The sequence below is a fragment of the Grammomys surdaster genome, unplaced genomic scaffold (genome assembly GCF_004785775.1).
Source record: "Grammomys surdaster isolate TR1022 unplaced genomic scaffold, NIH_TR_1.0 134, whole genome shotgun sequence".
Lineage (NCBI taxonomy): Eukaryota > Metazoa > Chordata > Mammalia > Rodentia > Muridae > Grammomys > Grammomys surdaster.
The window spans coordinates 7,659,098-7,668,995 of NW_021604592.1; the positions used below are offsets into that span (position 1 = coordinate 7,659,098).

The window sequence follows — 9,898 nt, forward strand, 5'->3', positions numbered from 1 at the left end:
TCTGTAAAGTGTTCTTTACAGAGTAGAACATAAGCCATTAGCTTGGACCCATGATTTGACTTCAAGTTGTTTGTTTCACCACTCCCAGACATCCCTTCTCTCAGAACCCCTCTCCAAGCTGAGGCTGGTCCTTGGCACAACCTCATCCCTGAGACACGATGGTAAAGATTGGAGTTGAATGGATTTGGTCATATTTGGTATCTGGTTACCAGAGCTGCTACATCATTTAACAAAGTGGAGATCATTGACATCAATGACCCTTTCTTTGTACGTGGTCTACATTTTCCAGTATGACTCTACCCATGCCAAGGTTCAACCCACAGTCAAGACTGAGAATGGGAAGCTCGTCATCAACAGGAAGCCCATCATGGTCTTTCAGGTAAGAGATCCCACTAACATCAAATGGGATGATGCTGGTACTGAGTACGTTGTGGGGTCTACTGGAGTCTTTACCACATGGAAAAGGCTAGATCCTACATTTGAAGGGTCGAGCCATCGTCACTGCCCCTTCTGCTGATGTCCCCATGTTTGTTATGGGTGTGAACCATAAGAATTATGGCCACTCACTCAAAATTTTCAGCAATGATCCCCGCACCACCAACTACTTAGCCCCCCTGGTCAAAGTCATCCGTGAAGACTTTGGCATCATGGAAGGATTCGTGACCACAGTCCATACAGCCACTGTCACTCAGAGGACTGTGAATGGCCCCTCTGGAAAGCTATGGCGTGATGGTCATGGGGCTGCTAGAACAGCATCCCTGCATCCACTGATGCTGCCAAGGCTGTGGGCAAGGTCACCCCAGAGCTGAACGGGAAGCTCACTGGCATGGCCTTCTGTGTTCCTACCTCCAATGTATCCACTGTAGACCTGACATTCTGCCTGGAGAAAGCTGCCACATATGATGACATCAAGAAGGTGACGGTATAGACATGGGTGGGCCCACTAAAGTGCATCCTGAGCTACACTGAGAACCAGGTTCCCTCCTGCAACTTCAACAGTAATTCGCACTCCTCCATCTTTGATGCTGAAGCTGGCATTGCTTTTAATGACAACTATGTAAAGCTCATTTCCTGGTATGACAATGAATATGGCTACAGCAACAGGGTGGTGGACCTCATGGACTACACGGTCTCCAAAGAGTAAGAAGCCCTGGACCACATCCACCCCACAAAGGCAAGAGAGCAAGAGAGAGGCTCTTGGCTGCTGAAGAGTCCCTACACCAACTCAGCCCCCAAAACTGAGTATCTCCCTCACAGTTTCCATATCAGACCCCCACAATAACGGGAGGGGCCTAGGGAGCATTACTCTCTTGAAAACCATCAATAAAGTTCTTTGCACCCAAGATAACAAATAAATAAATAAATAAATAATAGGAAAATGCAGTTAGTCATTTAAAAATGATTTTACTTATCACTTTGTGTGTGTGTAAACATGATGTACATTGTGACTATGGATACACATGCCATGGCACATGTGGAAGTCAGAGCATTACTCTCAAGAGCCAGATCTTCTTTTCCACTGTGGGTTCCAGGGATCGAACTCACATCACCAGGCCTGTACAGCAAGCCACTTTAGCTGCAGAGCCATCTCATGGGCCTCTTTAACACTCATTGAAAGTTAACGCTTTGTCTAAATCTTCCTGAATATGAGGTATTTCAAACTTTAGAACTTATTTTTTTAAACTATTAGGCTTTAAAAACAGATTTAACCTATTATCAAGAAAAGAAAATACTTAGTAGACTGCAGTGACAATGTTTCAATATTAACTTCAACTGCAATAAAACCAAAGTATCATCCAAGAGAAAGCTTGCTGCTGATCAGTGCTCATTCCATGACAGTGGGCCATTTAAAAGGAGTTGGGGTTAATTAATGTCAAGCAATAGTGAATAAGTAATGACAGTACTCTGGGTGATCAAGGCTCTCATTTCCCTGAATTTGGCTGTCCAAAGATGCACATGAACCTCTTCTATGGACTCATCTGTCAATGCTATCTTCTAGAACAGATACTGCCATACCTGTCCTGTAACACTCAGCTCCCTCACTGATCCACGCTTACAGCTCTTACCTACATACTACAGAAGTGTAGACTGTCATTAGTGAAAGACTCATCAGCACCAAGGTTATCAGCATCCCATCCAGGACGGAGTTGATTTGGGAAACACATAGGCAGTGCCTATGCGATACCACACTACCCACAAAACTGTCAACAAACCTTGTAATGGGGATGCAAACCTCAATGAGCCTTCCATGAGACACAACCTACCAAAGTCAGAGATAGTTCTAACCATTTTGGAGCTACAAAATTTGTCACACCAAAGTAAAATATGCCTGTCCAGGCACATGCGCTCATGTGCACAGCTCCACACAGACTTTCACGTAGTCAAAAAATAAGACTAGAATTTTAATGTAGCATGTGGTAAGCCACAATACCTTATAGGCATTAGATCTACAGAGGGAAGAACCAGCATTCTCTAAGTCTATGCCTATGAGCTGACCGGAATGTTTTAGAAGTCACATGCTTGTTTGGATTTTAAGAATATAAAAAGAAGAGCTGAAGTGATGACTCAGCTCTTACAGAGGACCCAGGTTCAATTCCCAGCCCTGACATATTTAGAAAAGACTCTTAAGAAATATAACAACCCAGTAGTCGTCTTTCATTGTCTTGATTTTTAAAAACATACCTGTTTCTTGGGCTGACCAGACAGCATTGTGGGTAAAAGTAGGTGTCACCAAGCCTGACAACCTGAGTTCAATCTCTGGGCCCCACATGGTGGACAGACAGGGAACACTAACTCCTGAAAGTTGTCTTCTGGCTTACACACAAGTGCTATGGGATGTGTGACCCTCCCAATACATGAACACAAAATAAATAAACTATATCATTAAAACGGTATTTTTAAATAGCTATTATAAAAAGATACTTGGGGAAATCTGGAACATTTTACATATGGCTTGCATATTTTGTTATAAAGGGAGGGGTGTTAATTTTTATGACAACATCTTGTTTTCAAGAGTAAATAGCTTGATTCAATTTCCCAAAAGACATAGGGAGAGGGGGCTGAAGAGATGGCTCAAAGGTTAAGAGTACATACTCTTGCTGAAGACCAGTGTTCAGTTCCCAGCACACACATACAGCTCACAACCATCTGTAACTCAAGTTCCAGGGTTTCTGATGCCCTCTTCTGGCTTCCACTCTACCAAGCACATGGGCAGTGCACATACATACGTGAGGGCAAAACACTCATATGGATAACATAAATAAATTTTAAGAGACATAAAGCGTGAGAAGTGGAGACGCAGTTGGTTTCAGAGGTGCGGGGACAGTCAGGTCACTTGCTGCATAGCTCCCCCAACTTGTGTCCTCAGGTAGGGCACACACTCCTTATGCTCACTCTCCTTTGCTCCCGTGTCCAAACTATCTGTTATTTTAAAAATATTGAAAACAACATACATAAAAAAGACTGAAACCAAATATGCCCAATATTGATAATAGTTAGTGTCAACATAATTACAAGAAATGTATCTCTTGATATAAAAGACAATCTTCTTATGGCAGATGAACTACTCCTATTTCAACCTGTTTGTCCTGAGGGCTTTAATGAAGTTATATTTTTGATAGCTCATGCCTCTCCACTAATCAGAGAAAGAACAGCGTCAGTATAAGAGAAAATTTTACAATAAACTCCTGAATGCTAAGTAAAGTCTATAAATAGAGACATTATGCTTATCAGAAGTCTAAGTTAAATCAGCACACAAGCTCATGTTTAATTTGAAAAAATTGAAAAGTTGACATGATGAGGAAATACCAAGAAAAGCAAATAATATGTATTACTGGAAGCCATTGAAAATGTGGCTAAGGAATATATTATGGGTGTGTGTGTGTGTGTTGTGTATCATATATGTATCATATGCTTGTATATGTATCATATATGCCCCAGCAAAGGAGCCATCCAAATTTTAAAAAGTGAGAAAGCCCAAGGAGCTAGGAAGTGGCTGAGTGGACGAAGTGCATAAGGATCCCCAACACACACATGAAAGCTGGGCATAAAGGCTCAAGTCTGCAAGCCCAGTGCCAGTGCCAGTGGGCACACACAGGCAGGCCCTGGGGACTGCTGGCCAGCCAGTCGGGACCAAATGGCAGCAGTCAGGTGAACCTATACGTCTACTCTACATATACAGTCATACACCACACACACACACACACACACACACACACAGAGAGAGAGAGAGAGAGAGAGAGAGAGAGAGAGAGATCTGTTTTTTATAGAGAAATACAATTTTTATAATTAGAATTATATTCAGAAAAGTGAATTAAAAGAAATTTAATAAGATCATGTATGAGCAAAAAGAACTGGCTTACGCCTGTCCTTTTAGAGCTATTGTAACACGGGCTGCTGTTGTTTTGGTTCGGACTATTTAATATATTAGTAACTCACAAGAGGCAGTTTGGGATACGTTAACTCACATTTTAAGCAATATCTTGGCACAGCCATGGGGTTGTTACAAAGACAGGCTAACCCAGACACAAACTGTGCACATGGTATGCTTATAACCATGACTTTTTTTTTAAATCCTACCCCTAGAGAAATTCCTCCCTGCATGGCTTGTCAGTAATAGAGGAGCCTGGAGAGCAACAGATGACGAGGAGCAGCAGCCACGGAGAGACGCAGGGAGACTGCAGTGGTAAGGGAAGCAAATGTCAGATGTGTTCCTGATGATGGATGTGACAAGCAGGTCAGCTGATTTAGACTAGGTACTGAAGCAAAGACGACCTTTCCTCCCTGCCTGCTGAGGCCGATGGAACACTCAAATGGGGCACACCAGAAAGCGAACAACAGTGTCTTCAGAGCGTCATTTAGTCTCTCTCTCTCTCTCTCTCTCTCTCTCTCTCTCTCTCTCTCTCTCTGTGTGTGTGTGTGTGTGTGTGTGTGTGTGTGTGAGCATGTGCACTCTGAGGGAGAGCAAGAAACTGAATACATATCCAGAACCTGCTGCGATGACAAAGCCGAGAGATAAAGTTATAAAAATATGTAAAAGATATTTATTAATGCTGGAAAGAAAGGGGACGCCTTTAGCCCAGAGCTAAGGATAATGGGATGGAGTAAATTAAGAACCTTAAAAATGTATAGAAAATTATTTAAAGAGTGTCACTAGAATATCTCTTACTACTTGACTTTACATGTACTACATGACTTAATAGTCATACTGTCCCCACCCTAGTGACAAATGCAGGCTAATACTCTTTTCCAATAGACAGGGAGTCATTTAAGCTACTTAAATGCCTTAGGTTACAGAATAGAACATCAGTGGCCCCATGAACCTGCGGGGGAGAGAGAATCGCCAGGGCCTGTGAGGTGGTTCCACATATACGAGTGCCTGTCACCATGTCTCCACAGGTGCCACCACCCTTCCTGCACTGTCATACTCAACGAGCCTGGTCTTCCAATGCGTCATCTGATCACTATTCTCCGCACAGTTCTAAGCATGCTTCCTTCCCCTGACTTAGATATCTGTGTCCCTGGGGTTTTAGCATCACAGCGCCTACTGTGTGAATTCCCAGATGGCTGGTGCTTAGTCTCTGCATCCCTGTCCCAAGATATAAACAAAACATAAAGGATACCTTTCCACTTCTGCTAACTGATATTTTCTGATTACAAACAGGAGGGTGGGGGTCTTCTGTGGAACTACAATCATTTACTCTCTATACTTTACTCCCTGTCCCCAGGCTATTCTAACTAATGTTCCACCTGGCAAAGCCTCCTATCCTGTCATCCGGCTTGTCTCTGGAAGCCCCTGTGCTCAAATGTCTATCTTCCACATAGAAGAGGTGTCTTAATTCCTGACCCCCTCCTCCAATCTAGAAAAGAAAGATGTATTCCTCTGCTTCTCTACCTCTCTCAGAATTCTACGTGCCCTAACCACTTGTTCTTCTGTAACTACTTACAGCCACTTTACAATGGACACGTGGGCTGATAAACCAAAAGCAATACCATTACCATTCAATAAGTACATATGGAACAGATAGATATATAGACAAAATTCCAGAAAATAACTAGAGCTGTCCATCAGGGTGGGGCACCTGCCCCTTATGTGCAAGACCTTGATTTCATCTCCAACATGAAAGAAAAAACAAAACAAGAATCTAGAGAGCATACACATTCATTTTGCAGTGCTATTTACTTTTGATGGATTGTGTTGTATTTGGAGTTGAGGGTAGAGGTTTACAAAATAATGTGCTCACAAGTTACTTGTATGAATAACACAACTCACAGAATCTTTAGAAAGGTTGCATAAGGTCTTAGACAAAAGCAGAAATATACTCTCATATTTCAGCCAAAATGTCTAAGTTCATCTCAGTAAGACCCTTGCCCAGCACTTCTAACCTTGCAATTCCTTAGCCAACATTTCAGTACCTTCAACTTAAACAGAGTGGTCAGGACCGGATGTGAGAGCAGGAAGCCAGCAGTCGACAGATAACAAATAAAGCAACTAAGCTAGTTGAGTTCATTCTGGAGATGCCTATGAATAGAAGATCAGAGAGGGCATTAGCCCGTAAGGAGAAACAGAAGTACACCTGAGAAATAAGCGTGTGTCTGCTCCGGTTGTCACAGAATGCTACTCTGTCTCCTCGCGTCCTCATCTGTTGGTGTGATGAGGATTAAAACGGGTTTGCCGCACAACAAACAGGATCAATGATGCTACTGCATGAATGTATCCCTCAAAATGCATATGTTGAACCCCTAATTCTAAATACAATATTAGGAGCTGAGGGCTTTGGGAGTTTATGAAGGTAGAGCATAGATAGATAGATAGATAGATAGATAGATAGATAGATAGATAGATAGACAGACTTGCTCACTTACTCTCACCTCTCTCTGTCTCTCACTCTAAAGGAAGCTTTCTATACACCAGGAAAATTCCTTCACCAAGAACCCAACAGTGGAAGCCTCAGATTCCAAGACTTGTGACAAATAACCGTTGACTGAGCCAACTCATGGCATTCTTGCTCCAGCTTCCCAGACTGACTGGAAGACCACGTGGCCCTGGTCCCAGCAGGATCAGTAAAAAGTAAAACTAGAAGGGGGAAGTGGGAGAGTGGAGAATGGAGACTGAGTGAGGAAAGTGGAGCCACGTATAAACCTATCAAGCTTGGTGGTGACAGCCAGGGCGGGAACAGAAGCAGCTATGGCGATGCGGAAGACATGGTGAGACTTTGTGTTTAAATTCCAGTGATAAGAACTCCACTGAGAGGGAGAGGCTGAGCACGGGCCAGCAGCAGTGTCACTCTATAAGTCACATTCTGAAGGATCACAGTTGTCTTCCTTCCCATGAAGTCCAAAGAAGTCCCGTGTGTCCTTCCTCCCTGACTCTCAACAGCATTTGTGGAAGTTGGCCATCCCTGCCTAGAAAGCTTCACTTAGATTTCTGGGCTTCTCTGCTTGGATTCTTTACCAGTTCCTCTTCCACTGATGACGGCACCTATTCTCTAAGGTACACGCACATCTCTGACCTGTGAGGTTTTCTGACTACACTCTCTGTTCTGATAATTCCATTACAGCAATATAACCCACCTTTTTGTTTACCGTCAAAGTACAAATCTCACCTCCAAGCCCAAGTGTCTACCTGCGTACTGATATATTTCTAACTTTCCACAGGATATCTCAGTGATCTCAGGTTCCTCCACTCCTCCTGGGGTGTCCAGATGATGCTAGTACAAAGGCTTGGAGATGACAGGGCGAAGTCTGGAATGAGCAGGATCTTGGTCTAGTTGGGAGCAAGTGCAGTGGGGGAGGGGAGCTTCTCCAAGAATCTTAGTGTTACAGCTCTTTTAGGCAAAGGCCTCTAACGATCTTTAATGAAGCAGGACTACTCTTAGCTTGTTTGTACTTCTTTATTCAGGGTGGGCTTGAACACATACATTTTATTCAGGGTGAACCAAGGGTTATACATTTTGGGGGACGGGTGTGAGAATATTCAGGCATGGAGAAGGTCATTGGCTGAGGGCTAAGGCTACTGAGATGCTTCATTTGCATGGGGAAGAATTCCAGTGCTGTGCTACATGACTGACCATCTGTGTCCACCTGGTTGGGTACATGTACATGTAGTTACAAGAGGCAGGCACAGAAACAGGAGGGAGCTAGTTCCATTCCTGCGAGTCTCTGGTTTTTAGATTTCCAGGGTTTGAGCATGCTCTACTTCACCAGTTTCAGGACAGTTCCTCTTGTGGCATGGTCCACGTGCTCCACACATCTCCCGGGTTGCCTTTATCTTGTCTAAATAAAACCTTTAGATTTCCCACTCAAAGGAACTCTCTTTTCAAATCTTTCCAGATTCTATGAACAACGTCCATTCTCCCAGAAGCCCAGACCACACAGAGTGCACTGACTTCTGCAGTTTTCTGCACCGGCGTAGACCCCTCTCTGTCCTACTGCAATGGCCTCTTGCTGGATTGTGTCCTTCCTCCTATCTTGCTGACTGCTCTACTCTTTGGAGCTATAATTGTCTTCCTTCCCTTTGGAGTGGTGCTCGGAGTCATTGGGTTTGCTCTGCTCAAGCTCATTGGAGCAAATGCAAGTGATCTGAGGTGCGGAAGTGGCTCAGATATTACATCGATGTCCTTCCGCAGCCTGACTGTGGATAGACAGAGGACCAATAAGAAAAGTAGCTTGTCTTCATTACGCCTTACCTTCACATCTTCTATCCCTGTTAGTTACCTACAGAAAAATTCCAAACTTGTTAGCATTTCATCTAAGGCTCCTGTGAGCTTACACTGCCTCCCCACGCCCCCAGCATCTCCAACACCAACTTCACCTCCCCCCTTCCTGAAAGCCAACTCTTCCATCTCCTAAACAAGGTGCACTTACTCCCAAGGCTTTGCATTTGCGCGCTCTCTCTCTCTCTCTCTCTCTCTCTCTCTCTCTCTCTCTCTCTCTCTCTCTCTCAGAGTGAACAGTAGACAGTTTTGTTTTTGCCTTCTCAAGAAATTTAACTCCAATTTCCTCTAAAAAAGAAAATTATCTCACAAAGGAAACTCAGAACCTGAACAGATAAACAGATATTTACTAGTACCACTAACAAAAAAAAAAACTGAAAGTAAAAATGAGATGTCATGGAGGGCTCTTCATTAGCTTCTGGTATAGTAAACAATACACACACACACCTGGGGCAGCCTGCATTCTGTTTTCCTTAAACTACAATAAGGCTAACTGTAGACAGATGCTTTCAAACGCTGCTAATAGACAAACTTAATTCAACCTGACTAGAAAACTATTTGGCATTTTTAATTACCTATGGTCTTACAGTCTTCTATATTTACATTTTTAGCAATTATGCAATATGCCAAATGACTATGCCACCACTTATTTAATCACTTTCCTATTATTAAGTATTAAATTTTGTCCCTAAAATGTATTAGCATAAATGTTATACGTACATTATCTCATAAAGCTTGGCTATATCTTTGATTTTTCTTCAGGTAAATTCTTAAATGACCCCAGCAAGGTGGCACAAGCTTGTAATACAGCCATTCAGGAGGTGGCTGCAGAAGGATCATGAGTTCAAGGCCAGAATCAGCTAGTTTGGGGGCATCCTAGTCTCCACAAAAACAAATAATTCATATTGTCAATTGTACTAGGTCAAGGCACGGAAGAGTGCTTCTTAAGATTCTTCCTTGAAACAAGGCTAGCTAGAGCTTCTTACAGGACTAAGAGGCAACCTCTTAGAGCATGTTCATCTGCTTTGATTAATGCTACCCAGGCACCTACTCCATTGTATATAGAGTGCCTTAATAAATATTTGTAGGATGAATGATTGAAGAACATGAATACATTCAAATCTCAATACCTGCCCTTATAAACTTCTGGGAAGACCTCTCCCTGTAACTTATTAAGGAAGGCT

At 43.0% G+C, this 9,898-nt stretch overlaps 1 pseudogene; it reads left to right on the forward strand.

Annotated features, from left to right (window-relative positions):
- The first annotated feature begins 253 nt into the window (after nucleotides 1-253).
- On the forward strand, nucleotides 254-9,556 carry LOC114617078 (annotated as a pseudogene).
- Nucleotides 9,557-9,898: the final 342 nt, after the last annotated feature.